The sequence below is a fragment of the Aedes albopictus genome, chromosome 1 (assembly GCF_035046485.1).
Source record: "Aedes albopictus strain Foshan chromosome 1, AalbF5, whole genome shotgun sequence".
Lineage (NCBI taxonomy): Eukaryota > Metazoa > Arthropoda > Insecta > Diptera > Culicidae > Aedes > Aedes albopictus.
The window spans coordinates 66,447,695-66,463,890 of NC_085136.1; the positions used below are offsets into that span (position 1 = coordinate 66,447,695).

General features: G+C 40.3%; 1 protein-coding gene across 1 annotated transcript in view; it reads left to right on the forward strand.

Moving 5' to 3' along the window:
- Positions 1 to 16,196, forward strand: part of LOC109413950 (uncharacterized) — a 321,405-nt gene that overhangs the window by 137,589 nt on the left and 167,620 nt on the right. Inside the window, exon 3 of the mRNA XM_062844719.1 lies at positions 13,431 to 14,041. The gene's annotated coding sequence lies outside the window, so the exon portion shown is untranslated. The remainder of the gene's footprint in view (positions 1 to 13,430; positions 14,042 to 16,196) is intronic.

The following is a 16,196-nucleotide window of genomic DNA, read 5'->3' on the forward strand; positions in this document are numbered from 1 at the left end:
GAGAAAAGGAAAACGAAAATTTAGGGAAAGGAGGGTTCTGGAGAATTTAAAGAGAGCGGGTCAAGAAAGGTTTGAGAGAAGTTATGGTGTTTTTTTTTTGTGTCTCTCAAGGTGCCAAGGGTAATTAAGGATATCTTAGGAAGTTTCTTGGGGTAATGCAAATGGGTGAGTGTTTACAGCGGTTTGATTTGAGAGTTTTATGAAAGTTTCAGTCGGTTTACATGAACCTTCGATAATCTATCCTTAGAGAGGATTCAAAAGAATTCAACAGTTTAAGTTCGAGGAATAACGGAGGCTCTGAAAACTATATTAAAACCAAAACGGATTTATTTGGGTTTTAATATGGTTGTAAGGAACATTTGACTTCGAAATGTCACTTGGGACATCACTTTTCGCTTTTCGCATAGAACAATATTGACCACTTTGGGAATCACTGCGCTAGATGTTTGATTCAATCAAACAAGAGCGAGCGGTGGGACCGCGAGGTGCAGCGACCAGAGGGAAACCGCCAAACGAGACTTGATTTAGCCCGCTTTTCTGTGGCTCTGGCGGCCCGGCCAACCAACATGGCTGCTCCGATGGAGGCGCGCTCGACCTTCTTTCCGCTTGTTGGGCGCACTTTTACAAACCGCGCGAGCGCAGCACAAAAGATACATACACATTAGAGTTGTGGATTGTTGTTGTTTGGCTTGATGCACTTGTGCCCATGCGTCTTAAGCAGCGCGAAATCTGCTTTTCGTGGTTAGCGGGAATCCCCTCTGGACACGGCTTGACATCCGAACGAAAGCAGCCAGCGCAAATGTTGTTTGTTGTTGTTTAGATATGAGATGGACTTGATTTTGATTGATTTCGGCGCTTTGATGGGCTCGCTTTGGGCACGGTCATATATGTATGTACCTATGGGCGGCAGACCACAAACCGCCGGGCCGGATCGCCGGTTAATTTTCACCAAAGGATTGCTCTTCGAAGCGTATGAAAGTATATGGCTATGAGGTTTTTTGAGGTCGCATCCGAATAGAAATACTTGAACTTGGCACAATTTTCGACGATGCGTGGAAATCGGCGCCAGGGCTGGGTATTTTGGCACTCAGACGCGTTTTCTATTTAAAAGCTACGATGTTTGGGACTTGAATATAGGTATATCTGAATGAATAAACACCAATTCTGCAATTTGTTACGACTCATCACTTTGCTTTGTATCGTCTGCGCGATGAGATTTCCATAATTGGCTGCCTTTAAGCCTTTTTTACACATGGGTGAGCTCGTTTTATGCTATTGTCCTTAGAAGCAGAAGCGGAAACTGTATTCTGCCGACCCCATCATACTCAGCTCATAATAGTTTATTTTACGAGACAATTTGGAATTAATGGAGGGATAGATGAGTGCTTACTGCTTACGTATTGGTGAGCTCGTTCCATGCTATTTTACTGGTATTATAATTATGCAGATTACACCGGTTGCGTATTACTTAATACACGTTATCACTGATATTCAAACAAAGTTGCAAAATGAAAGGTACTCGCATTCTTCTCCCTTTCCATCGCATATCGGGAGACATCATTATAATCCCCCCCCATTATGTTGCAACAATGTTGACCGAACCTGCCATGCCAATTAAGATTATATATAACAGACCAATCGTTTTGACTTAGGCACGTGTGGTATTCGCTTCAGCTCTCAAACCCCGAAACCCCAACCAAGCCGAACTGAACTACGTTCCCGTGGAATTTCAATCTAGGTCTTCTCTCTGCCCCTGCAACTCACTAAGTAGACGTCCACGATTCATTCATCGGTGCGGTGGTTGGTGTGACCGTGGCGCGCGCGATTAGTTTGCACCTTGTCGCATGTAGCTGGTGCCCAAAGAAAACGGGTCGAAAGTAGTTTTCTTCACCCATGAAACTGGGAGTATGTAGGAAGGTATGAGAAGAAGGAAGCGAGATGAAGTTGACGATGATGATCATGATGGTAGATCTGGACCAGGCAGCACGGCGTAACAGTTGCACAATAACGAGCTGTGCGCTCGCGTTGTTGCTCCCTCCCGATGAAACTGGATTCCCTTTGCAAGGTTTTAATTTCACTGAGCCCCGTAGATGTGAAGAGCCGGAATGGGGATAATGACGGCTGCTTGGTTGGTCTTAATTTGATTGATAAATTGGCGTCATGGAAATGTTCAAGAACGTTTTGGATATTCTCTTCCATTTCTAAGCATATAGGGTAATACTTTTACACTGCCACGCCTTCATAATATTATCCTTCGCCAAGCTTTCCCGATCGTTGTAGAAAGAGGCCGCTTAGCGTAATATTTCTACACACACCATCGAATGCTGCGCAGAATTCCTGCATATGGTTCCGATCCATGGCAGCATAGGCTTGAGCTATCACTTTCTCTTTGAGATCGATTCTCTCGCTGCAGTGAGTTCGTTTCTCTCCTGTCCTTGCTTCACTGGAACGCTCTCTGTTGAGTATGATACACGGAGTTTTTTTTAGATAAACTGTCGAGCCATTTTGGCAGAGCTGCTATATAAGTGGTAAAAGTTTGCGTGTTAGTCCCATTTTTCGTTTATTTCAAAATGACCGTCTCATAGTCCAATTTCGGCCTTATAGCCCGTCATCAAACCATAAATCTTTCGTTATGCAGACCACAATTTGCAAAGAGGCTCTTCTTAAGCGCTCGTCGTGACCACAGACAATGCCCATAATCGTCTCTTCATCTAAATTTAATCTTTCATGCAATTTTCTCGGGGACAAAATTCCACAATCGCATTTTTACAGCTCTTTAAAAGACGTCATTTGGATTGGTAGCTTGTGTATCTCGGAGATGTCTCGTGCTTGGTCCATTACAAAATTAATTAACAACGGTGCGCGCGGGTTGTTTATTTATGTTTATCTTTTCCCCTGCGCATTCTTGACGCGCGTTTAAGATGACCGCACACTGACTGACTACAATCGCAGTAGGTGCAGAAGCGAAAGGTAAGGTATTGTTTGTGTTGCCGCAAAATTACCATTTTTGGGTGCGTCCGATAAAGCTCAAAGCTCAAAACTTGCGACCGCGCACACGCAACTGCGTTAGATGTCAGATACCTAGCTACGGTTTGAAAGTTGGGTGAAAATTCCCTGGAGATGACAGTGATGCTGCGATTATGTTCCGATTAAAATCCGGTGATGTCATCTAGGTTAGTTGATGTTTATGATGGGCGAAGTGCTTTTTTGTGGGTGGGAATTTAAGGTGTTACGTAATAAGTAGGCAGTTTTAGGACAACTGCTGGTCAACAGCAAACAACTGCTTTAAAAACAGACGAAAACTGGAGCGTAGTTCACTGACAAAAAACGAAAGGTGGAATCTTCTTGTTTGTATCCATTAGCCCATTACTGTCCAGATGTACCACCGGAACCAAAATGTACCGAAGTTGTACCAAATTCAGGCCAAACATTTCAATAGGTCCTATCTGAGGCTCTCTTTCACTTTATCTTTCAATTATTGCAATGTAATGGTACACTTTTCAACTACTTTTGCAGTACAAATCAAAATACGATAGTTTTAACCACATTGTTATGTAAGGAGACATTCATAATTCAAATAAACAGCTGAGATATTAACAAAAGAGAGAGAAACCAAAGAGAGCCTCTCTTCTGCAGATAGCCTCTAGATATGATTGGCCTGAATGAAATTTAATGCATTTAATGCAATAAAACCAACACAGTCAAATAAGATTTGTGCAAGTGTGGGGAAGTGTATTTAGAGCAACACAGATGACAATGATAGGTATTCTTAAGGTATTAATGAAAGACTGAAAACCAAGTTTTGCACATTTTACACCAATAAGCAAAGAGCCATTTTACGAAATGACAACAATGTTGATGATGATATTGATTTTCACGGGTGAGGACGTATCCTCCTGTCAAAATTTTATTCATAAAAATGGCTCGTAAAATGGACTATTGGGGTTTTAGGGGTATCCGGATTATTTTATAAGTGGAACAAGAGTTTCAGTTATTTATGAGCTCCACTAGACTCGAACCTTTGTCCCACCTTACTCAATGCATTTTACTGAGGTTCAATACAACAACTGTAAAGGTAAACAGTCCATTTTCGCTTAACAAGCTCGGTGTTCAGCTGTTCTTCAACCATCACACCAGGTCCGCTCCTCTACAATAAAACATTAGCTTGAAACGAGCTCACCAATTCATGTGCATCCAATTATTTCTCCGGTGCTGGTAACTTCTTTTATGCACAATTTATTACCAATTATTCCTTTCTGGAGTAATAGGACGTAACTGACAAAATATTATCAATGCGAAAACACCTACTTAATTTCGCTGATACAATTTCATTTCCTTTTTATAAGTAACACGGAGTAGTTCATTTCAATGACACAGATCTGACATATTTTCTATTTTTTTAGTACTATGCGCCCGTAATCGATATCAATTTCAGAATAAGCTAGAGAGACGAACCAGCCTCGGGCTGAAGGTCTCTATAATAAAGCTATAATAATAATAAAAAATTCAGAATAAGCTTTCACTTGTCGCCATGTTTTTTACAGTTTGTTTTCATCTTGTTTATGTTCTTATTTAAGTAGCATCATTTAGGAGGGGAACGGAACCCATTTCCATCCTATTGAAAATAAAGCTAATAAGCGCTATTTGTTTTGTTTTTTTATTTTTGTATTTTTGTAAGGAGTGAGCATGCACAATAACAAAAGGAACGAAAACAATTGGTGCTTAAGTCAACTGTTTTTGGAATAGAATGAACATGGGGGCATAAGGCCAAATAAGGATGCTCATACCACAGTTTTGTAAACAAAAGGCTTTACTTCCAAGAAGTAAAGGTTGAATTGTTACAGATTCGTAAACATTACGAAAACGCGCGCTAAACGATAGACTCTTCTAAATTCCATTCTCTGATAGGTAATGAATCTCGGATAATGAATACACAGCGCACCGAACCTCAAATGACGCACAAATCCGAAAGAAAAAAAAACTATATTGCGCACCGCTGGACTATCGCAGAAGTTTTCATAAGTGCAAAAACGCAATAAAAGAGTGCGCAATTTCATAAATCAACTCGATGTCTTCGGAGCACTTATCGGAGCACTAAGATCGAGGAAATAGGGCGCTGTCCATAAACTACGTAAACTAAATTTTGTTAATCTCAGACCTCCCTCCCGCCTCGTAGACTTTCGTCCCTACACAATTTTCGAGTCTACAGAGTCTACGTAGGTTATGGACAGGTCCTAGTGCGCTGAAGACACCAGCTCACTTTTATACAGGGTTTCGCACTTATGAAAACTGAGTGCACAGTCCAGTGGTGAGTCCAGTCTGAGTTACGCAGCTGAGAAGGAATCTCAAAATATCTAAACTATAATTTTAATAAATATACAGGTGAGACGACACAAGTTTTCACAACGCAAAATATACTGAATATCCCACAAAAAGTCAGCATATCCATTGAAAAGATGGCAACATTGTCGCAGTTTTTTACGGTCTTATACCGACTTTCCAAGCCCTCTAAGCAGAATACTCGCCCGACTAGATGGAAAAAACAAAATTATTACAGGTTGTGTTATTTTGTTGAAATAATTTTTGTAACAACGGTTGTAATATTTAAAACACGTACCATTAGTAGTTAAAATAGCAACAAATCTAATAAAACTCGTTCCAATTTAAACAAAAATAAAACAAGTTGAGATAGGTATAATCCTAACAAGATTATATCAAATTTTGTTATAGTAAACATGCGCAATCATAACAAAATTATAATTAGTTCTGTTATATATTTAAGAACAAATTTGTTACATGTTTTGTTATAAATCTCTTGGCTCGAGTGACCAAAATAACAAAGAATATCAATCTTTGTCAACACAAACAATCTTATAAATTCTGAAATAATTTTGTTACAAAATATATAACAAAGATTGCAATAAACGTGTTTCAAAATTATGTTAGAGGTTGTAATTTTGTAATGCATAATATAACAAATTTTATATATCTGTATGAATAAATAAAACAAGTTGTGTTATAAATTTGTTACTAAAATTATAACAAATGGGTACATCATTTTGTTATTGATATTCACATGGAAAATTCCTTATAACAGAATTATATCAACTATTGTTATTTCCAACAACAGTTGCCATAACTTTGTTATGATCTTGTTATGTGCTTCTGGTCGGGCTCTTCGAATGAATGTAATCAGTTTTGTACATTTTAATTTCGTTCTGTTCGGCTTATACTTTTCCTTTGACAAATCCAGAGGATAACTTACACTGAGGAAGATTACAAGTGGTATTCGAAATATACGCATTTGTCAAAGGATGAGCATATTAACAGGGCGGAATTAAAAGGAACAAAACTGATTAGACTCATTCAAATCTTTTGCGGTTTTTTCGTCTTTTTTATTTAATCATTTTTAAGATATTTTGTCTTGGGAAATTGTCGTCCTTCCAGTAAAAAAGGCATTTTGATTCAGTTCAAACAGTCAAACAACTTGGAAATAATGTGCTATTGAAGTTTTTTTACTACATAGTGATGTCTTTCACTATACAACTCCCGGCCAGGGATGGGAACACTCACTTATAAAAAGTCACATTCACTTCCGAGTTCTTCTTCTTATAAGCGTAACTTCCTCACTGGGACAAAGCCTACTTCTCAGTGTGGTGTTAATGAGCACTTCCACAGATATTAACTGAGAGCTTCCTCTGGCAATGGCCACATGTGTAGGTATTTCCGATATAATGTATATTGCTTTCATAACAAAACGCGCTGCCAACTTCCAGTCCGCATTGCTGAAGCATCGCGACGAATCAAGCACCACCTCTACTGCTGTTTGTGTTAGTGAGATCGGAGAAACGTCAGACTCCCGCCTGCTGATTGGCTGGCGACGACTCTGGCGATGGTTTCATCCGCGGCGGATTCAAATCGTCGCGTTCGAGAAGGGGGAAGATCGACAATACTAGATCGTATAGCAGACATGAAGATACTCTATGCCCAAGGAAATCAAGAAATTTTTCGTTAGGCATGGTACACAAATTACATAACACTGAAATCTGCCAGTTCAGACCTCCTCCCTTCCCCTTGTAATGCCTTTTGTATGAAAATATAACGCTAAGCCGGACTCCCCCTCCCCCTAGAGCGTCCCCTTCCCCTAAAAGTCATAAAAGGTTAAGGAATAATTTTCCCCGATTATTGGGTAGTACGCTGATCGTAAGAAATGTCATGGCCTATCTCGATGCGTGGAAAATTCAGGCAAGGAATCGCTCAAGAAATAATAAAGCGTCGCTTTATTACGGATCCTAGCACGGAGTTGAAACGAAACGTCAAATAAAATGGGGCTTGCTGTGTTAAATTTCTTGACCATTCCGATCACGAAAAAATAATGCACTGAACGAAAATTACTTGAGCGATTCCGTTTGAAGTGCATACCTCCCATATATGCGGTAAAAATTCGTTCTAGATCGGGCTGTGTGGTGCAGTTTTCTATTATGATTGGTGTTCTTCGGTGACAATTGAATTCTCTTAAAGTGACCAGACGTCCCGCGTTTCGCGGGACAGTCCCGCATTTTGACCAAATGTCCCGCGACAAATTATGTCCCGCGAAATGTCCCGCGTTCGTCTCAAATCGTAAAAATGTCCCGCGTTTCAAAAAAAAAAAAAATAAACAAGCATTCAAAATATTGTAGTAACTTCAAAGCCAAAATAGTTAAACCGGTTTTGTACAAAGCACAAATCACACCAAACATTTTAACGGAGCTTTCAACATCAGAGTTCAAAAACTGAAAGAATTTTGCGAGAAAGTACATGAAGATTCTGGGTTACAGTAAAGTTTGAACTGTTGAAAGCTTTTTTTTATCAAACGACAGCAGTCCCAGCATTTTTTTTTATTTTTGAAAAAAAATTCAAATATTTGGTTGATTTTTATGCACAGTCAGGCAGCATCATTTTGAGTTCGGTGAAGAAAATAGAGAGTGACAAGAGTACAATTACAAAAGTAATAGACGAAACTGTCTCAAGTTCAAACTTCAGGGTAGAAAACTACTTTTATTACTATGTAAGTGCGCACTGCGCACTGTCAAATGAAAAATCTGGAGGGAAATCGTTGCCCGAAGTTAAAATCTTTCCAAGCACAGTATAGCAAACTTTTTCCGGAAATTTATTTTGACTGTGTTATTTTTTTTTTGGTGAATATCAAACCCTTCATTGACTGGCAGTTCAAACGAGTATGCTCGTAAATTAAATTCATCCAATAAATATGTTGATCAATGTTGACAGAGAAGCATCCGAGCTACTTTTAAGGAAATAGTACGCAAATGACAAAATTGGACAAGCAGAAGATTGGTTAAAATATTCAGGCACTTTGGGGGTGATAATAACCTCAAAAAATTGTAGAGTTCACTTCGTGCTTGTCAGGCAAAAATGCTGTAATAAACGATTTTTGTTTCAGTTGTGTACGAAATTCGAACCACCTTAATTTTGATTTTGAAAGCAATTGAGAGTTGAAATATTAAAACCATTTTTGACAGCTAGATTTAATTATCAGGTTTCTTTTGAAGACTGTAAAAAAATGTTTATTAGTTTGTCCCACTTCTGCGAAGCTCACAACGTAGAAAGATATGCTTGGTAGAAGAAATGAGTGCTTCGTATTCTACGAATAAAAAAATCATTACTTATTCGTTATCAAGAAAAAAGATCATGATTTCACCTTACTATGCATCTTTCCAAATTAATGTCCCGCGTTGGAGCTCTGATCATCTGGTCACTTTTAATTCTCTGACTAATCGGTGGGATCCAATGAGAGTATATTACAGGTGGGGAAGAAAAAGAGATGGCTATGTATTAGTAAGGAGAGAAAAATGTAAACACAAATAGTGACGTCACTATTTGACACGCGTTCTTATGGGAGCTCGCTTTGGTTATAGTAGTAACATGTTTTGCACCAGACACGAATCTCACGCACACGAGTTGTCTTCTTCCACACCTTTATTAGATTTTCATTGGTTGGGATCGTTTCGAGCTTCATGTTTTTTTTCTTTCCTGTCTTGTGACGACGTTCACAAAACATTACATTTTTTTGTTCCATCCCATCTCACCCACTCCCAGAAAATCGTATTTTGTTTTATTTCAGAGAGCGATGGCTTAAGCTCAGACATTAGGCCCATTACACAGAGTAAATACCTGTGTTCCATCCCAGGAAGCAGACACTCAAGGAGTGACATTAAACTTCTTAGTTACGTCACTCTCACCGATTTTGTACTTTATGCTATACAAAAGCGAGCGGTTGGTACGAGATGTCCCCGCTCAATGGTTTTATTATTAAATCAATAACACTGCACAGTAGGCTTGCCTACTTTAATGCTTGTTATGCATAATTGCTAGAAAAATGATAGATGTAGTCGATTTTATCATTTTCCAAGATACTTTCAATGAATGGCTGTGTATTTGTAGACTAGACTACTTAGACAATTGAAAACTCATTTATTCTTCTTAACGTTTCAGCCTACTTTATTTACTTTCGGTCATCTTCAGCAGATTCTTCCGGACGTTCGTTTATCACACTTAATTGACAAACGTGCGTTCGACAGAATCTTCTGAAGATGACCGAAAGTAAATAAAGAAGATCGAAATGTAAAGATATGGGTAAATCAAAAATCTGGTGATTCCTTTATATTCCATGTGACTCAGCACGACATAACACATACATACATGATGTACCATGCGAACCGTCAGAGCAGGAAGTTTACATGGCTAAAATGAAGTTTACATGACGTGTTTTCTGAGGATCCTATAAGAACTTCATTGAGGAATCCTTGGAGAAATTGTATAACTGTTTCAAGATGAATTCGTGGAGGAATCGCAAGAATAACTCCTGAAGAAGTCCTTTGGAAAATCTCAAGAGAAATTTCTGGTGCAAGGCCAACAGGCACTGCTGAAAAAAAAAAACAAGAAAAGCTCCTGGAGAAACCTTTGAAAAAAAAATCCGTGGAGGAGTGACGAATTTTCAGCGGAGAAATCCCCTAAAGAGAAATAAGAAGAATTTCTGGAGGAATCCTAGCAGGCACCTCTTGAGGAAAGTTGAAATCCAAAAGTAAGTTCAGCAGGAATTTTTGAGGAAATTCACGAAGAAATACATGAAAAAATCCCTGGACACATGGAGGAATTCCCGCAGGCATGTTTTGATGAATTCAATGATGGATTTTTGGGCAAACCTTTGAAGAAATTATTCTGACAAATGACGCATATCCTCTAAAGGAATCACTGCAAAAAATTCTGGAGAAATACCTGGAGGCATTATAAGGAAAACTCTAAGAAAAATTTCAGGAAGAATCCTTAGAAATATCTTTGGAAGACTGCTAGCAGGCATTTCTGGAAGAAGCCCAAAAGGCATTACTTGGAGAATCAAAAGAAGCATCTCGAAAGGAAGGCTTGCAGAAATCTGTGGTCTGGAGGAATCACAGCAGGATCTTCTGGATAAATATCAGCTATAATCACTTGATAAATCCAGCAAGCATTTTTGGAGAAATCGTAGGAATAATACTGCAAGCTTGTATTTGAAAGATACGGTGTCCCGAATAATTGGCAAATTGAAAAAAATCTTCTAAAATCTGGTGGGATTCCAACACAGTTATACAGCTCTTTAACCAAATAAGCCGCTAAATTCCAAAGGCAAACCCCGATCAAACACCATGAACACTCTTTTTTTCGCAATATTATTCTCTTTCGGCTTAGATGCCAATCTTTCAACACAGCGTAAAGTGCCCAAAATAGACCCCCTACCATACTTGACGACACCCACAACACAGAGGGTGACGAGCCAAGTATATGTATAAGTGTTTTTGTAAGCAAGGCCTCAATTGCCCATATGGTCGAAGTGGTAAACGCGCGGGTATTCAAGAACACCATGCTGAGGACTCGGGTCTCCAGTTAGCCTAGTGGTCAAGGCTATGGATCGCCAATCCGGAGACGGCGGGTTCGATTCCCGTTCCGGTCGGGAAAATTTTCTCGACTCCCTGGGCATAGTGTATCATTGTACTTGCCTCACAATATACAAATTCATGCAATGGCAGGCAAAGAAAGCCCTTCAATTAATAACTGTGGAAGTGCTCAAAGAACACTAAGTTGAAGCGAGGCAGGCCAAGTCCCAGTGGGGACGTCGAGCCATAAAGAAGAAGAAGAAGATGCTGAGGACTCCGACGGGTTCGATTCTCATTCGGCCCAGGGACTTTTCGTAATGGGAATTTCTTCCCGATTCGGCTGGTCCAGATCACTGGCCAATGGTCATAACTTCGGAACGTTGCACCGATTCGAACCATTTTTAATAGCAAACAATCCGGATGTGTTCCCGTTCGATTCGTGCTAAATCATCGAAACACGGCCAATGGGAAGTTCTTTAAAAAATGGGTGAGGTTTTTTTTTTTACGCAGACATATGCAGACATCATCTGAATTCGTCGAACTTTCGGAGGTGCGTTGAGATCTGGCATTCGCGGCATTTTTTGAGGATTTATCGCACGATGAAAATCTGATCCGTTGTCGATCGATCGACTCGATAACTTCCCACAAACTCATTCACTTTGGGTGAAAGACGACGGAAGATGATCTTGGATAGCACTCTGTAGGCGGCATTATAGATTGTCGGATCGCTCGGTACTTGTCATTTTTCTTGAAGATAGGGCATATGACGCCATTCTTCCACTCCTCCGGTACTTCGAACTCCCAGATCCGGATTATTAGCTGGTGCAGGTAGAAGGCCAACTTCACCTAGCCCATCTTGATGAGTTCAGCTCCGAAACCATCCTTGCCAGCTGACCAGCTATTGTTCTTGAGCTGCGCGATAGCAACCTTAACTTCCCTCAACATGGAAGTTGGCTCATTCTTGCTCCCTGCTGTACTGACGTAGTCATTTCTTCTACTGCCTTAGCCCTCCATGTCTGCGCTAATTGCACCATTCAGGTGTTCGTCGTAGTACTGCTTCCACCTTTCGATCACCTCAAGTTCTTCCGTCAATATGCTCAATTGCGGGATACGTGAAGTTTCTGGTAGAACTTCCGTATTTCTTGTGAACGGCACAGCAGTAGGTACCATTTGTTCACATTGCGCTTCTTCCAGGCGACGCCTTTTCTCCCAAAAGAGGCGCGTCTGTTGTTTCCGCGTTCTTTTGTATTGTTCCACTTTCAGCCGAGTCCCTTGCTGCAGCATGACTATCCGCGCTGCATACTTCTCCTCCAAAATCTGTCTACAATGATCGTCACTCATTCGGCTCCGTTCCACATACCCAACGTTGTTGGTCTCAGCTGCGTTGTTGATGGCTGCTTTGATCGTACTCCAGCAATCCTCGAGAAGGGCTTCACTGAGTTCACGGAAGCACTGCATCAACGCGGAAGAAATGTGACTCAAGCAGTTCAAAGCACGTGTGCTCGCAGCAACATCTACTCAGTTCATGCGTATATCAGAGTATTTGAGAAAACACTGTTTAGCAGAGGTTCACGTTTGATGCGTGCATTGCCATTTGGGATTGTGTGTTAAGATTAAATTTGTGTTTATTTCAATTGATCACCCCAAAAGGTGTCACTTTAAGCTGAATCGAGCTGAATTTTAAAGACCTAAATAGCCGTTAGCAAGCTTCATAATGCTTGCAATTTCACTAAGCATACGGATCTAAAACCCTTTCAACCATAAATCAGCCCAGCCAAGACAAAAAAAATCATTCGATTTGTTTATCCATCGACGCGCATTGAAACAAAGAACGCTAATTAGCAGAATTAACAACCTTTCCCTATTTACATTCCATACCGTATCGTATCAACGTATACAGAAGAGTTAGCCAGAGTCACGTTCTGAGTGCAAATTATCCAAACAAACAGAGCAGAACCCGTGTAAAAGGCAGCCGGCTTTCCCCGCCCACAAAGCGTCGTCGCTCGGTACCTAACTTAATGCAATAAATCTACGCCCTCTATTAGAGGGGGCTCTCGCTCGACTCTCGACTTCGGCTGACTAGAAGTTTTACTTTCCAATTCTAAATTCTAAACTAATTAAGGGAAATATGTTGGCCATGCATGGATCTTTCCCCCCACTATGGACGATGCAGTCCACGATGGACATGTGTCCAGCTCAGATGCACGTGTGCACTGGTAGTCCTAAACCACTCAACGGCCAGCGACAGCAGGTGCGTTCCTCCGGCCACAATCCAACAACGGCCTGAGTTTGGGGTTTCTGCGATTTTCGAAAAACGTTCCAATTCAAAATTCGGTTCAGCGGTAGCAGCCCAAGTAGCAGCTGTTCGCCGAGCCGTTCGGTCTTGATCTAATAAAAGCGTAGATAATTACGCGAGGCTCTTCGTTGCGCCTCTCCTTTGCGTTCCCCTCAGCATCCGAGATCTCACGTCATTGCTTAATGATTAACTAATTTGTATTTTCTGCTTTCTTTCTATTGTTTTAGGAACTGGCCCGGATCGAATCGAACGCGCCCGAATCAGATGGTGAGAAGAAGAGTGCATGTTTGTGTTCAGCAGACCTTACCTCTGGATGTGAAGATTTTGACCCCATCCATCCGTCCGTTCGTCCATCCGTACCGACCATCCGGCCTTCGCCTCTCGGTGTTGTACCTACTGTGGTCTGGCAGTGCAGTGTGTGATCCAGAAGAAATTCGCGTGTGAAAAGTGAACCTGGAACAACAGTTGGTTTTCCCAACCGCAACAAACACATCGCGGATCGGACGGATATCGGGAATTGAAAACTAGCGGGAGTTTTCCGCGCTCGCGCGCGCTCAAGCCCGAAGTCAAGAAAACGGCCAGTGATTATTACCAACTCTCCAGCGGGTATAGAAAGCGACGGGGAATCAACCAGAAAGTAGAAGAAAGCGATATGGATATGAGCCGCTGCTGGCGGGAACATTCGGGTGGATTGTTTTAGTTTTTATTTTTTTTGGTGAGGAGATCTATTTTTGTTGTTCCGGAGTGGGCGTGCGTGTGGCGAACAAAGTTTGGGGCAGGAAGGCGCGCGCGCGATGACGATCTTCTAGTAGACGATGGATTCTGCTCAACGATAACGGTGAGTATCCGGTTTTGGGAGGTTTTAGCTTTGTAGAAATTAGAACATAGATGAGAAGATAACATCTATCATGATGATATATTGTTCATCTGTGACAGCGATTAGTTCATATTACTCCTGTCAGTGCCTGATTTAGGTTTCGGGGGGGGGGGGGGTCAAACTTTTTAGAGTAGGCCCCCAAAAGCAAGATTTTATAGTTGTAAACCTTATATTAATTTTTTTGTCAATGTTGTGTAATTCGTATTTTTTTTTTTAATTTTTACTGTTTTTTTTTTGCGATTCCAATATTATACGAGTACTTCAAGAATGAAAAAAGTTAGGTCTTTAGGGGGCAACTGTAGCAATAAATTCTCAAAACGTCGGTGTAACCCAATGTAAATCCATTGCTCTGAGATGTTTTAGGAAGCTAGGTTTCCAAAATTGATCAGAATTTCCTAAATATCTCTTTTAATAATTATCATATCTTTCCCATAAAAACACTGTCCTCAACGAACTAAGCCAGATGGGTATTAAGTAGGGGTTTTTAGAATACAATCGTATAATCAACAGAAGCATGCACAATCATTGTCAAATAAGTGATTGAATTGTTAAACTATCAATGAAATGACATTTTTATTGATACACAAACATCGTTTAATTTGCTCTGAAAAAAATAATCTTTGGTTTGGTTAAGAAACGTTATTTTTTTTACGGAACTCAATAAAAACTTTCAAGAGGTTTTTGAGAAACTCGTGTACACCAAAATAAACAAGAAAGTTCTTTCTATCCAATTGTTGAATGTTGTTTACCTCTCTGGAGAAACAATTGAATCGTTTAGTTGTTGTTTTTTGTTTTAATTTCAATTGTTTTGCATTTATCAATAAATTGACAAAACAGTTTTATGGTTTTAGAATGGCAGCTCATATTGAAGAAAATATCCCACAAAAATTGTAAATACATTCTAAAAATAGTGTTAGTGCACCAAAAATCATGAAGTTTGTTCTCAAGTCAAATGTCAGATTATGAAATAATTTCGATACTTTTGCTAACCCAATTACATATACTCTAGGACAACTGTATTTTACATTAGTTCGTTGAACAAAATACATATAGTGCTTCGGGAATCTTGGGGGGGGCCTCTCAATCGGGGGGCCCGGGGCACTTGCCCCCATTGCCCCCCCTTAAATCCGGGCCTGACTCCTGTATTACCAAATTCGGTCATATAAGAGTCACATTTGCTAATGTAGAACAATTGCGCTATATGTACTAGGAAATTATAGGGGCTCCCAGGGGGTTTCAGAGCGTCTCAGAGGCTCTTCAGAGGATCTCAGGGTCGTTTTAGGAGGCATCAGGAGCGTTTTAGGAGGTCCCAAGGGATTTCAGGGGGTTTAATGGTCTCCGGAACGTTTCAGGAGGTCTTAGTGAAGTTTTAAGAGGTGCCAAGAGGCTTCATTATAGTTCCAGGCAGTGGCGTAGCAAGGGGGTGCGGAGGTGTGGTCCGCACCGAGCCCCCTAGTTCAGGGGAGCTCCTAATCAGAGAAGGATTCTAACACTAGTTTGAATAAAGTTCTTCGACCATCTTCGTGCAATAGCAGACGTTCTCTACGCTGACGTACTATACGATCAGCGTGCCTACACACTTAATTTTGATTACCGAGTTCGGTAATTTTTTGACGAAATTAAAACTGCTGAGCACCGAACTCGTTTAGCAAAAATGCCTTGTTTACCTTTCCCATACGATTTTGACAGTTGTTTTACTGAACCTCAGTAAAATCGATTACCGAAACTACCGAGACCGTACTGCTGTTATAATCTCGTCAAAAAAGTACCGAACAGGCAATTCAGAAATAAGTGTGTATATGGGTCATAATGACTCCAATGCACAACTAGGGTTAAATAGCAAAAGTTTCCTATAAGTTCAATACTTGCAGATCTGCTGATAGGTTTGTAGGGGCCCTTCGTGATTATTAAGGGTTCTTGGAACGGGCACACAGATGGCTAATTTGAAGTCCTCTTTTATTGACAATTGTAAATGTGCTCACTTTATTCAAGTAATTTAGTTTTGATTAGTTTGATGATTACTCTTTGTACCTACAGGGGCTCCAAATTCAAAAAAAAATGTGCTAGAAATCAAAAATAAGTTTTACGAAATTCAGTACTGATATGGAAGTAAAAT